The 15,002-nt window shown below is 43.0% G+C and overlaps 1 pseudogene; it reads left to right on the plus strand.

Annotated features, from left to right (window-relative positions):
- Window positions 1-14,354: 14,354 nt before the first annotated feature.
- Window positions 14,355-14,966, plus strand: LOC121137023 (annotated as a pseudogene).
- The last annotated feature ends 36 nt before the right edge of the window (window positions 14,967-15,002 follow it).

Raw genomic sequence — 15,002 nt, forward strand, 5'->3', positions numbered from 1 at the left:
CCTGGAACAGTGCTCTCAGCATGGCCTCTACTGTGATTTAATGCCACATATAATATATAATACATATGTTTAGAGAGAGGAGAGGGGGGAGAGAGGGAGAGAGAGAGGGAGGGAGGGAGAGAGAAAGGGAGGGAGAGAGGAAGAGAGAGACAGAGAGAAAGAGAGAACAACCCAAAACCCACTGAGAATGTACAAATTAGAGCAAGTCAGAGTTGCCATTCTGTGCTCCCATCCAATAGGCTCTGGAAACAGGCCCCAGACCACAGTGTCTCACACATTCTTTCTTCCTGAAATTGAAGGGGAGAGGTTTAGTGAAGCTGAGAACCTCCAGAAACTAGAGAGACAAAATAGAAGAGACTGGATCTGCCAGCGTGAAGAATCCAGTAGGAGCTAGGCCAAAGCCATCCAAATCCCACAGAAGCCTCATTTTCACATAGGGGTCTGCAACACGTGCCTCTGCAAGCACAAAGCCCCCAGGAAGGCTGGTCCAGTTTGCCCATGCCCAGAAGTGTGCCAAGTCCATGCTATGTCAAACAGCTCTAGGGGTAGAGTGTCTTTGGTCTCTTCTAACAAACTCACACATTTTACAAAAAGGAGAATGACATGCAGAAGGAGATCACTTGAATAAGGTCATAATGACCTCATTAGTAGCAAAGGAGCAGGAAGTCAAGCATCCAGATACCCTTTCTAGAATGTTGAACCAGTTCAATCCTGGTATATCTCAGCAAAAGATGGCGATTGAGATGGAGCTCAAGCCTGGTGTTCAATTCATCAGGTACTGCAGGTAACCGGCAGGAATCTACACACCTGTAGCAATAAGGACAGGTGCCAAAGATACCTGCCCCAGAGAGAGCCAAGGCAGAGACTTCATCATGCAAATAGACACCAGTGCACTGGTTTCCACTCTGGAATCCCACACCCACACATCTGAGTGAATACCCAAAGCAGCTTGTTTGGAGTCTCCAAAAAACTTACATACCTAAGAAGCTGCAAGAAGGCTTATCCCACACACATTAGCGAAAATGTCAGTTCTTCCAGGAAGCTGTCAACTCTCACTACCACTCGGTTCCAAGTGAGCTCTCCTACCTCTCAAAACCTTCAGGTTTTATCAATTCTGGGCCACCTTAAGGTCTTGTATGGCAGCTGCTATTGAGTTCTCTTTCAGAAATCAGGTCTCTTCCTTATGGTATTTTATGAACTCATGCAGCTTAGAGAAGTATTAATTCTCCTCCAATACCTAGCACTGAGCCCTGTCCACAGTGCACACTTAGTAAATATTTGTTGAATGGATATTCTTATGCAATATTCATCATGGGAAATAGAAGATTACAGCTGATCCAACCAAATAGGTTCAAAGAAGAGAAGCTTTAGGCATAGATATTTCTTCTAATTCCAAGAGCAAATCCCCCTCTTGGAATTCAGAGAGTGAAAGGGGTTGTTGACACTGGAATATGGAAGGAGAAGACGTTGAATTAATCAGCTATTAAACCAAAAATCTTTGTTTACTGAAGGCCCCCTCAGCCTGCACCAGATGTCTGTTGGGATGAAGTGCCTTCCCTTCTCCGATATGTTTCTCACAGGAGAGTGGGAAGAGGGATATGGCTGAAAATGTCCATTTTAAAAAGTTAAAAAGACACCATCAGAAAGATATCCAGTACTTTCAGCTCAGAATGCCACTGGTCGGGCTGAAAATGGTCAAACAAACAAACAAAAAAAAGCAAGAGCCTACGTTGAAATGACCCTTGACTGCCAAAGCAAAACTGAAGGTCCAAGCAAGGAGAGCCAGGTGAATCAGGCAGAAGATGCTGCCCGCAAGGCACCTAGGAAGATCTTTCATACTCACCTGGAAAGAGCTCACACTTGCAACTGATGAGAATGTTCTTGATCCCTGGTAACCTTCCAACAACCATTGTTGCCAACTGCTGTGCCCTTTGGTTCCCAAGCCACCTGCTTAGCATGACACCAGCCAGAAATTCCAGCTGCGCATCCCAAAACGATGGAAGCCCACAACTAGCCAGGTGACTTCTGAGCCCGAAGAATGGAGCCAGCTCCGATATTTCTCTTGGGAATCCAGCCAAAAAGCAGCTGCCTAAATAACAAACTCCATAGCCAGCTCCAGTAAGACTTCCCCTCTCGGTGCCAAGGGTCATCTACACTGCCAGGAAACAGACTGCAAGGCAGAAAGAAATGTTCAGAGAAAAGAAGCTACGAGTATTATTAAAGCTATATATTTCTTCCTTGGGAATTTCAAACCTTCTTGGCTCCAGAGTCCTAGAGGTTTCTGCTGAGGTTTCCTTCTCTCTGCCATTCCATAGCTCTCTTGCTTTTGCAAAGTAGCTAGAATTGACCCAACAATCTCTATACACCCAGCACTATTTGGAGCATTTGCAAGAACAGACTCATTTAATCAAGACAAAAAGAATATTCTGTGAAGTAAGAAATACTACCACAAATACTATCACTTCTATACTATGAGTGAAGAAACTGAGGCCCTAGGATGTTAACTCGGCCAAGATCACGTGGCTCTGGAGCCCTCAGCTTTATGCATAACACCTGTTTTTTGTTTGGTTTTGCTTGGTTTTTGCTTTGTGTCTCTCCATATATTGTGGCCACAGATGCAGAACAAGCCCTCAATCTTTACATTGGGAAGATACGTGAATTCCTAAGGATTATACAATTCACACAACCACATGAAAGGAGACTCAGCACCTGCTAGGTGAAAATAAGGACAGGATGTGGGGGCAGATGCCATCTGGAGAAGGGAGTCAGGACTACCTGAATTTCAATCCAAGGAGGAGGTACCTAGTATGGAACATGGGTTGAGAAACTACTGAGCCATAGTCCTAAGGAGGGTGTTCAGTGCAATGAAAAAGAAGCTAAATATACATGCTTGCTTGAGTGGCTTTCTTCTTGCTCATGTGCTTTCATTTCCAGATTATGATGTCCCTTATATCTGGTTATCGTGGTAAATTAAGCCTTTAGCTTCCTGCTAAGCCCTGTATCCAAAGTCTGAGGAGTAGGACATGAGCCATCTACTCTCCGATGTTCCCCTAGACTGGCTCACTGTTTGATTCAGTTATTCTCAGACTTCTTCACCATCAGAGAGACCAGTAGCTAGATGTAGACCTGAGAGAAAGGGGCCAAAGACGCCAGATTTCAGTCTAGTCTTTGAGCATCTTGGGGCATGAAGATGCTGTGGCTCATGCATGGTGAAACCAACTTATTTGGACTATGGGGTACATGGGGAGGGGTTGTCCAGTACCCTGTGGTAAGTGTGCTCATATATGACCTTGCCCCCCACGTACTTCTGCTTCCAAACAAGTAGTATAAACTGTGACTGGCTGGGGATCTAGTTTGTAGCATCCTGGTCATATCTATGTTCATCTTAGGGATATGAGGATCAATTAACTATGGTCCTGTCATTGTTTCAAATAGTTTACTGTCTAGGAGAAATTGTCTCAGACAATTATCAGATAGAAGGTGGACTATGCTCTGAAGACACAGAGGAGCTCATAATAGCTTTCAGCTAAAAGAAATCAATAAAGATGAAGAGGAAAACGAATAAAAACAAAGTATTATACATTATAATATACATATATGTGAAATTAATGAAGTATATTACTTCATATACTAAAATAATTTTCTTGATCAGAAAAGGTTTGGCAAGCCCTGGGGGAGGAGCAGAACTCTGACAGCATGGGAAGGTAACACATCCCAGGTCAAAGGACAACAGAGATGAGGAAAATGATGAGCAACTTAAGTGTGAGTATGGGAGAGGCCTAGTGAGAGGTAAGGCTAAAAGCAGCCTATAGAAACCCTTTCCCATATTAAATGGCTAAGGCTTGTCTCTTAACAAGTAAGTGGACACTGAGGTTACAGCATTGACTGCTCAAGGTTCTTCCTTATCTCTCCCTTGAACTCTGGACTAGTCAACCCAACTGAATGGATTTGCCACATCTCTACTTGTTATAAACACACACACACACACACACACACACACACACACACACACACACACACACCTCAAGCCTTATATGCCCAAGTCAAACCTTGATTTTTCTCACCACATTTGCCCTGCCCACCTTTTGCGGCTTGAGTCAACACCCTGTCAGTCAAGTTTGATTTCTTTCAAGCTCCCACATCTCACAACCATAAGCAAATTCTAATGTCTGTAATATAAAAATACATCCAGAATCCAACCACTTGGAGCTACTATTTCCATGGCTACCTCCATGATCTTTTATAGGCTGGAGTATTGAGAGACCCTTATCTCCACGTAGACTCCACCCGGGAGTCAGAGTGACCTTGAAAATTGTAAGCTAAAGCACTCAGCCACTGCTCCGCTCAAAGGCCCTGGATAGTTTCCCCGCTTGCTGGGAGCAAAGGCCAGATTCCTTCCCTTGACCTGAGCTCTGCGTCCTCCTCTGCCACCTGCTTCCCTGCATCACTGCCAGTACGCTGCCCACTTCGCTGTTACTCTCACACCAAGCACATTCTGCCGCCAGACACTTTACACTTGCCAGGGTTTTGGTTTGTTTGTTTCTTCTTGGCTTGGTTTGTTTCTCTTCACATGCTTGCATGGCTGACCCTGTCACTCACCTCCTGGTCACCAACTCTAAGCCTGCCTCCTGATGTTAGGAGAAGAGAAGGAGGAAGGGGAAGATCTAACGAATAGCAAGCCTGTGCATCTTATTTCATTTGTCTGATTTATTATGCCTTATTCCTTTGACTGCTTACACATCAACTTCCTTCCACCAGACTATGCGTTCCGTGACAGTGGAGACTTAGTCTGTCTTATTCACAGACAACTCCTAATGGCTAGAGAAGTAACAAGTGTGAAGTATGATCTGTGCTTTCTTTTTTAATGTCTAGTTCAAGAAAGTGAGTTTCTTGAGTCAGCAATCCTCACCAAAGACCACCAAAGAGTTATTTATAATGATCCAAGACACCAATAGAGTCTAGATCAAGGTCAGTTCCTGGACAAACACACCGTTGTGTTACAAGATACATTAAGCAAGGAGCGACAGATCATGTCTCATAGCTTCAAATCCCAGAAGGCACAACTTCAAGGAGACAGAACTGTAATGGGCTGCTCACCTTCATAACAGCATAGACACAAGGGCTCTAGGGATGGCTAGTTTGGAAATCCAGCAATGCCTTTAAGGGCCAGGCCTTTTTCCCACCTTTCCAGCTCACATGTAAAGGTAGGTTCCCAGAGATCATAGAGCAGAATTCTCCTCATGTGCCATTGGCATAACCGGATCCCATGCTCACATCTAGCCAGTGCCTAGCAAGAGGATGAGACCCAGAGCCTTGGGTGCCTAAACAGAAACAGGATTTTTTTTGCTTTGTTTTTTACATGCCATTGCCTATCACCAGCAGCTGAATAAAAGTCCTGAAAGGTGGGGCTAAATAAATAACCCCTGGGATGAGATCATGTTACACAAGACTAGAATCCAGTTCCAGACATCTGCATCATGTAGTTCATAATCTCCTATGACTCCTGCCTCTGTGGGGAAGTACACACATAGTCAAAAGTAAAAAACTGGGCATGGTGGCGCATGCCTTTAATTCAGGAAGAAAGAAGAAAGAAGATCTCTGCAATTTCAAGGCCAGCCTGATCTACCTAGCCAATTTCAGGCCAGCCAGAGCTACACAATGAGACCCTGTCTCAAAAAAATAAAATAAAACAATAAATTGTGTTTTAATACCAGGTATTGCTACTCTCAGCTCCTGGAATCTACAAATGTGATCTTAAACAGCAAATGGGAATTCATAGATATGTTTTAATGAATGATGGTGGGCTCTGATATAATTGGAGGAAAGCTTACCAAAAAAAAAAAAAAAACCACACAGACCCTGGGTTTGATCCTCAGTACCACATGAAACCTGGCAGGCTCCTGGGAGGTGGGAGCAGGAAAAGCATAAGTTCAAGGTAATACTGAGCTTTGTAGTGAGTTTGAGTCCAGACTGGGCTGCATGAAACCCTGTCTTGAAAATAATGAATTAGTCAATTAAATTAAAATAAATTTAGATTATGATGGGGAGGTTATCTTGAATTAGCCAGATGAATCTGGTCTACAAGAGCTAGTTCCAGGACAGCCTCCAAAGCCACAGAGAAACCCTGTCTCAAGAAACAAAAAACAAAACAAAACAAAAAAAGGTCCTTATATAACAAAAAGCAGAGGGAGATTTGATAGAGAAAGCAGTATGGTGACAAAGCAGGAACTGGGGTGATGTCTCCAAAGCCACTGATGGTGGATGAGGCAGGGAACAAACTCCCTTCTGGGACCTCCAGACACTGATACCTTGATTTCAGCTCCCGAAGACTGGCTTCAGACAGCTTCAGAACTGTATGATAACGAATGTGCACTTTTAAGTTACAAAGTTCATGGGCATTTGTTTCAACAGCAACCAGAAACTAATAACACTGCAGAACCAACAATACCTACCTAGCACACACAGCCACAGACAGCCCTGCACCTTCAAGGATCCTCTTACTCTAAAGATTTCAACAAGCATAGAGGCAGGCGGATCTCTGTGAATTCGAGGCCAGGCTGGACCAATAGCCTCCGAAACAATACAGAGAAACCCTGTCTCATAAAAACCAAAAAAAAAAAAAAAAAAAAAAGATTCCAACAAGCAAATAAGCAAATATATGAAAATATCAGATAATTTTTTAAAAAATCACTGTGGCCTCCACCCGAACTAGAAACTTTTGGTTTCTTCCACAGCCTTAAGAGACGAGGTCAGGTTGCCCCATTCTTTTGTAACAGCTGCTTTAGGAAATACCATCCTCAGACCTGACATACAGAAATCATCTTATTTTTTAAGAGCATTAACTTTCCTCCCCCCCCCCATGGGAGGAGGAGAAAGAGAAAACTTCAGGCCCTCAAGTCAAAATAATTACCTTCAGGACTTTAAGACTGCTTCCCGCTGCTTACGCTGGTCTGATCAAAGCCAGTCATGAATTAAAAATAAACCTTAGCCATCTATTCACTACTTCTTTAAATAATCTTTCTGCCTCTCTTCTTGAAGGAAGAAAAATAATGTTAAAGTGAAGACTGGTATTAACCGTAATGATAATGTTTCACATTTATATTCGCAAAGAGCGTTAGTATCATTAGACGGCTAATGCGTGTGACACTCTCTCGCCGATGCAGGTCAATACTGTTATTCTCTCTTAGCAACAGGGATTCAGGTGCTGAGGGATACAGCAGTCACTCATAAACTTGTCAACCATCAGTTACAGAACCAAAGATGAAAACCCAGTGGACAGGCGGGATCTTAGTTCCTTCCAACATATGCAGAACCACGATAGACCAATGTCCTGCACAAAAAGAAAAGGGAAGTTTATTAACTAGTGACAGGATTAGGATGGAGAGCTCCCATTCTTTATGGGAGTTAAGACCATGACTGGTAAACAGGGCACAGGAGACAATGTAAGAGCCGAATGCTGGGCTGTGCCACTGTGACAGCAAGTCCTGAAGAAATAGAAGAGGAGACATGTCTACGCAGAGCCTTGCGGGTATTTGCAGGTGGGGTAGGGTTGTTTCCAGATTTCACACCAACATGGGTTCTCATAGATCAGAGAAGCACTCTAGAGCATGCAGTCAGAGTACACATGTGATCCACCTAAAAACAGACAGCAACTACATACTCGGCAGAGCAGAACACATTAGATAATGATAAATCCAAATCGGGCCTCTGGATGCCTCTGGTACTGTGACTGGCCTGAGTTTAAGAATGCCCTAGGCATTACTACAATCTCGTGGCCCAGCCTGGATCCCTGCTATCCATAAACAACACAGACGAGCACTTGTTAGCCTTGAAGTATCTTATTTACTGAACCCAGGGAATCCATTTGAACAATCCAGTGACTCGGTTTGGGCCAACCTGGAGTTTCAGTGGCATTTTTCAGGAAGATAGACACAAGTTAATTCAGTGGTCCAGACTTTGGGATTTCAGAGACCACTGAAAAGTCGCCTGGCTCCTAAAACAGTAAGGAAGGTTGGGGAATCAACAAGACACTGGGAAAATATTGTGTTACTAAGGGAAGGCACTTGAGAAAAGAAGGAGGAGGCTACTCTTCTAAAGACCTTAAACTCAGTTCTTTAAAAGGAGGGCATTCGCATAAGTAGATCCAGTCTCAGAATTCTCAGCTCTACTTTTCTGTTACAGCAGACAATGAAAACTTCACTACATTCTGGCACCAAATGCAGGCCTGCACTTGTGATCTCTGGGCCACATAATTCTCACTGGCTCTACCAGTGTTTGTGCCCCAGATTCTGCCCTCCATCTTACATTTATACACAGATACAGGGAAAGCCATGCGACACACCTGCTCTGCTCCTTGGGGCCACACGGGCTGTTTCTAAGGACAGTCTCTATGGGGGGAGAGGGACATTTCATCTATCTCCCTCTCTACTCATTCAGTCAACATTCATTCAATATTTGAGAAGTAACTACTAAATAGAGACCCTATTGGAAAATGGGAAAGCAACAAGGGATTTACAAGCAAGCCCTACTGACATACAAAGTATTAAACAAAGAGCCAAGTTGCAGGAAGAGACGCATATTATAGTGACAACAGCACTGGACAGGGAACAAGCACGAAGCGGGGGATGGGAAGGATGGAACAGTGTGCACAGGCTGCGCCCACTGCCACGCTCCTCTTTCATTGTACATCCCCTGGTAGCGATGCTGACAGCCGGCACATCTTGGGATAAGGCAGACAATGATACATCCCACTGTTCTAATTCTGGAACTGCGATGCCACCTCATTAATATGGGGAAATGTGTTAAAAAGCTGCTGATAAACAGCTGCACAGAGGCAGAAATAGTGACTCCCATCACATTTGCAAGCTTTATTGGCTCTCCAACATGGCATAAGAGGCGAAGCTTCGCCTGCATGTATAAACGGGGTAATTTGCTGTAATGCTCCAGTTTATTGGTAGACATTTTGCCATATCATGTCTCCCCAAGCACAGTTTAAGGACACTTCTGATTTACACAGTTCTGTAAACTGCCTCTTTCTTAGAACTGTCATGCCGACTGGCACAATTATTCTAACATTCCAAATCCTTTATGAAACAAAAGACTTTCTAGCCTCCACCCATCCTACAAGCCCTAATAAGGAAATTTCTACTCATTCAGAGGACAGTTGATTAAGAAATTAGCTATGAGTTGTGTACAAATCACAGCAAGTTGACTGAAGCAATGGGAAAGGACATTTCTTACACAAAGGCTGTTAAATCTTATCCTAATCCAAGACCAGACCTGGAGTTACAAAAGAGGTTTGAATGCAATGCTGTAGCCAGGGCAGGTGTTCAAACCTGGTGGGAACTAGTCCCCAACAACAGAAACAAAAGTCCTAGTTTCCCTTTCTCCAGCTACATGAGGAAGAGTCCCACGGAAGCTCAATTCCAATTACCTCCCTCCTCCCCGGTCTACCTCCTTTCTGATGACAGATTGATGGCCTCCTCAGGTATCTCCTGAGTGCAATCCATGACAGGGGACAGCAACATTGAACTCACAGAATTGATTTCCACTGGGTCCCTGTGTAGGCTGGGCCTGTGGAGGCGATTTTCATTACTGACCTCCTCTTGACCCCCTCCCCCTGAGGAATTATAGCCCATTGGGGAACCTTCCCTGCTAGATAAATATTAAACTGTTTTCTGTTTGGCACCAGGTGGCAGCTGCTCCCTTCCTTCTGGGTTAGGGATTATGTATTTGTGTAATTTTTATATTATGTTTGTTTTCTTGGCAGATGGCTTATTATTGGGGTTGCATGGGAAGAGAGGAAGGTGTAACTCCAGGGGCACATTCTGCTAAATTAGAGGCAGGTAGGGCAGAAAAATGGGGATTTTTTTAACAAATAGAAGTCAAAACTGTGTAATTTAACTAAATGTGAAGAGCCTTGGAGCCACAATTATCTAAACAATGCTTTGAAATGGTGACTTAAAGACAAGATTTTCCTGGTAGATACATTTAGGCAATTCTCCTGGTGGATGCTTCTCCTTGGGCCTAATTTCCCAATTCTGACCTCGCCCCATCTCCTAGAAGAATATCCAAACAAGCCCTGGGTCTGTGTTCTCATCTCCTGAAAAATGTGACAGTTTCCTGGCAGCACCAGGGTATGGGGTCTTAGAACTGCCAATATAGCATCAAGTTAGAGCCCTTGGTATAAAATTTGACCTAATTAAGACACTACGGGCAAAGCATTCCAATAGCAATTACATGGGTTGTAAAGGGGTAAAGTACCTTTTAAAACCAAGAAATGCTTCTGCCAGAAATAAGTGCCCTGGAGGATCAAATGAGGAGCTGTAAGAGCAGGACATTACTTGCCTTGACCTTAAACAGGGCACTTCCATCACCTGCCATGAGCTCTGTCAGCTGGGGGACCTCAAAGCCAGCACAGAGCTCCAACATCCCAAGACCACTCTCATCTCCTTCAAGGACTGTCCCTTGGAAGCTGCAACAATCCTTTAGTCTGTGGTCCTGGCCTCTCTTACAAAGCTATTCATTGGTTCATGTATTTTGTGGGAGGCGTATGTCATCTTCAAAGATTCAGAAAAGAGTGAAAACGTAGTGGCAAGAGGTTCCCACAAGATCATCTCTAAGTCGAATAAAAGCTGTAGTTATTTTCTTACAAACATTTATTAGGTTCTAGTTTGGGAAAATCATTCCTTCTTGACTGTTTTGAATACTGAGCTGGTGTTAGACAAAGGTACTATGAAAGGTACTGCATTTGTGGTATTATCCCTGCCACCAAGAAGTCACAAGAAAAGTAGAAAAAATACATATCCACATAAACACTTGAGATAGTTAGCAATCACTCTCATCAGCCAAAAAGAAAGGGGAGTGCAGAGAATCACTCTTCCTGAGGAAGCACAAAACTGGGGACAGGTCAAAGGGCCTGCTCAGATGTGCAGGACAGTTATACCTACTTCAAAACAACATGGAAAGTGTGAACTCTGAAGGTGGGCTGCACAAGCTGATTCCAAATCCTCCAGTTACTGTGTGATCTTGGAGACGATACTGAAGCTACAAGCTGAGGTTCCAACACTGAATTGTCTTAAGGACCAAGGACCAGTGTCTGCAGAACCCCAAGTATGTGCCTGCCCAGCTCTGTTGCTGGATGTAAAATGCTGGGCAAGTTATCTGAACTGTATACCCTAGCTTCCTCGAAATACCTCATTATAACCTTAAGAGAATTTAATGAATAGACTCTTCCAGCAATGACCAGTATAATATCTTATTTATTATTATTGATGTTGTATTACCACAACTATACCCTCAGTGATTTAATAAAGCAATTCTTGCATTTCAACTGTTGTTCTCACATTCAAAGGAAAAGGCTATCAGTTAGGAAATCAAAAACTTTAATTAAGAAGATTTAGGAAAATTGATTAACCTCTCCAGGCCATGGAGGTGTTTATCAGTGAAGTTACATCCTCCAGAACCTTCCTGATAAACTCCATCCCTGGCAGGAAAAGTCAGAAGCAACCAGGACACATGGTCCCTGGAACAACACACCTCAATTGAACTTGATCAGTGAGTTTCCAGTTCAGCTGTGAGTTCTGTGAAAACAAGGCTTGGTTCTCAGCTCCGTGTCCACTAAGATATACCACGTAAATGGCTATTTAATACATAAAGCCCAAGTGTTTTTCCCTGGGATTCTTTCTATTAATTCTCTGAATCTGGAAGTCACCTCATTCTTACTATACCATCCGCAGGACTACAGAGTCAGCATCTAGAAAGAAATAAACAGGCATGCAAGCAATTCTTTATTTTAGGGATTTAATGTCAATGACCTTCAAGTTGCAAGCTGTTGCGGTGCATCTGAAATTTAATTTGATTTGAATGACACGAGGAAACATGTCTGGATCCCAACTTGGGTTCTGCATTTTTGTATACTATAATAATGACTAATGCTATAATTATATTGGAGATTTGGGGTGAGGTTCTTGTTCTTGTTCAGAAAGAGAGTTTGGAAAATTACAGAAAGGGAGTAGGACCATAAGGCTCTGATAGTTCTCAATTCATGGGCATCTACTCAAACACCTAGAAAGGTAGGAATGAAATCTTGAGGCACCAAGCTCAAATTATTTCCACTACAGGACAATGAGGGTTCCTTGTGTTCCCAAGTCATGACTCAGAATACAAAAGCAACATAAACAATCTGTGATTATCTCTTAAATTCAAAAACTGGTTCCTAAATCTTAGGCAGGTTCTAAAAGACAAGTTATCCAAGAAACCAGTTTCAGAAACATGAAAAACAAAAAATGTGTTGGATAGAATTTGAATCCTTGACACAGGATCTGTTCTTTCTTATTCTGGTGAAACTCTGTGGATATCGCTATGGAATAGATGCGATTTGAGGATGTCCCACATGGGGTCATATGTTAGAAGTTTAGCCCTCTGTGTAGTGAGACAGGAAGTAATGGAGTACTAGGAGGAATACCCTGGTGGGGATTAGTTAAGTCATTGTGGGTGATGCCTTCAGAAGACATTATAGTAGTTTTCATGGGACTTGGTTAGCTCCCACAGAAGTAAGAGATGTAAATAAATAAATAAAAATAGCCAGGTATAGAGGCAGGAAGACACTGAATTTGGATTGATCCTGGACAACACAGCAAGTTAAGAACAACTGGACTAAATAATTAGACCCTGTCTCACAGATAAATAAACACATAAAGAAAAACAAATTTTACTAAGAATTCTTAGAAAAGAGTAATGCTGGCCCCTCTTCCACTTGCCAAGCCATTTCTCACCAGACAATCTCTCCATGTTACATAGACTATAGCCCAAAGCCATCTGCCACACGGTGACCCAAACAAGGCCCACTCCAGAAGTTAATGGGGCCACCTGACCCTTTTCTTCTTTTCTTTTCTTTTCTTTTCTCTTCTTTTCTTTTCTTTGTGTATTACCCATCTTCAGTTAGTTTATTACAGCAATAGAAAACAAACAAATGCAGGCATCTTCATTATAGCAGACACTTGGAAGATACTCCAGGGAGACTATCCTCTAGATGAATGTATCTTAAAAATGAAAACTATGAAGAGGGGAGATAAAAGAGGCTGGGCTGGGGCTAGATAAAAAGAAATGCATCCTGAAAGCTGTCCCATGGGATGGTGCCCACAAATCTTCATAGACCCAAAATCACTGCTCGTCTTCATCCCTATACAGGAACTCTACAGTAGAATCTAAGGCCTTTCTCTCCTCTAAATTCTGTGTAGGACAGAGGGAAACAGGAGTAAAGTCTATGATGGCAGCTCAGCAAGTCTACACCAGGTAGTCACAGCTATCTCAGCTGAGAAAAAAAAAGTAGAATGCTTGACCTGCCATTCACCTATCCTAATTGACAACAGCATTGAACTTGATGAGTAAATACGTAGAAAATTCACATACTTCCAGAGATGAGTAAAAGTCCATATTCCCCGTCAGACTACCTGGATTCTAATTCCAGCTCCATCCTTCTTATTAGCTGCATCAACTTGGACACAAGACCTAACCTCTACCTCAGTTTTTGATTCTTCATATCTTATATGATATCCTCAATAAATTATATTATATTTATTATTGAAATTCAGAATATCTGATCACCATAGACTCCACCAAAAGACTCTAAAAATCTAGTTTGATACTCATGGCTGGTGAAGAAATTTTCCTTTTGTAAGCCTTCCTTTCACAAGCAGAAAAGAAATCTGTGGCTGTTTAGCATGTGACGTAGTTCCAGCACAGGTGAGCATCCGTTTCCTGTCTTCACTTGGGGATGTATTAATTACTTCTCTCATTATTATGACCAAAGATCTAGCCTAAGGGACCAGGGGTCAACCTAAGGGAAGAAGGACTTACTTGGACTTACAGTTTAAGAAAGGATACAGTCAGTCATGGTGAGGAAAGCATGGCAGAAGGAGTATAAGGCCACTGGTCACATTGTGTCTGCAGTCAGGAAGCAGAGAGTAGACAGGACATGGGGATAGGTTACAAAAACTCAAGGCTTGCAGTCTCTCAGCAGTCATTGAAGGGGAAGGAACTGCCTCTCTCTGTGTGAATGCGTGTGCGCACGCAGGTGTGTGGGGCAGCCGAGTTAGTCCCAAATCATCAGACTCCATTTGCTATTCTTTTCTTTCTCCCCCACATCCGGGTGGTAGTAAGCATTTATCTTTGCATCTCTTTTCATTCATCTCCAGACCTTTAGAGGTTTTTCAGGGTTGGAGGTAGTGGGGAGGGCAGGCAAGGGGAAAGGAGGAGGACATGAAGATGACTAACCTGAAGTTGAAAAACAGAGCCCTGGAGGAGGTGACAGAGTTAGAACTTGATAATGATAACTGCTTATGTGTCAATGGGGAAATCAAAGACCTGAATGACACCTTTAAAGAACTGGAGTTTCTTAGTATGGCAAACATGGAATTAAGATCCTTGGCCCAGCTTCCCAGCTTAAACAAACTTCAAAAGTTGGAACTTAGTGACAATATAATATCTGGATGCTTGGAAGTCCTGGCAGAGAAATGTCCAAATCTTACCTACCTCGATCTGAGTGGAAACAAAATCAAAGACGTCAGTACAGTGGAGGCCCTGCAAAATCTTAAAAATTTGAAAAGTCTTGACTTGTTTAACTATGAGATCACAAATCTGGAGGATTACAGAGAAAGCATCTTCAAACTGCTGTAGACAACGAGGCACCGAACTCAGAAGAGGAGGATGAGGAGGATGAAGAAGAGGAAATTGGTCCACCTGAAGGATATGAAGAGGAGGAGGAGGAGGAAGCCGGTTCAGAAGTGGAAGAGGGAGAAGAGGAGGTAGGCCTTTCATACTTAATGAAAGAAGAAATTCAGGATGAAGAAGAAAATGACGATTATGTTGATGAAGGTGAGGAAGAGGAGGAGGAGGAGGAGGGTCTTTTGGGAGAGAAAAGGAAGTGAGATGCTGAAGATGATGGAGAAGAAGATGATGACTAGATCCCTCCAGGATGAGGTTGCCTGACACTCCTGCGC

The sequence above is a fragment of the Mesocricetus auratus genome, unplaced genomic scaffold (genome assembly GCF_017639785.1).
Source record: "Mesocricetus auratus isolate SY011 unplaced genomic scaffold, BCM_Maur_2.0 Super-Scaffold_100676, whole genome shotgun sequence".
Taxonomy (NCBI): Eukaryota; Metazoa; Chordata; class Mammalia; order Rodentia; family Cricetidae; genus Mesocricetus; species Mesocricetus auratus.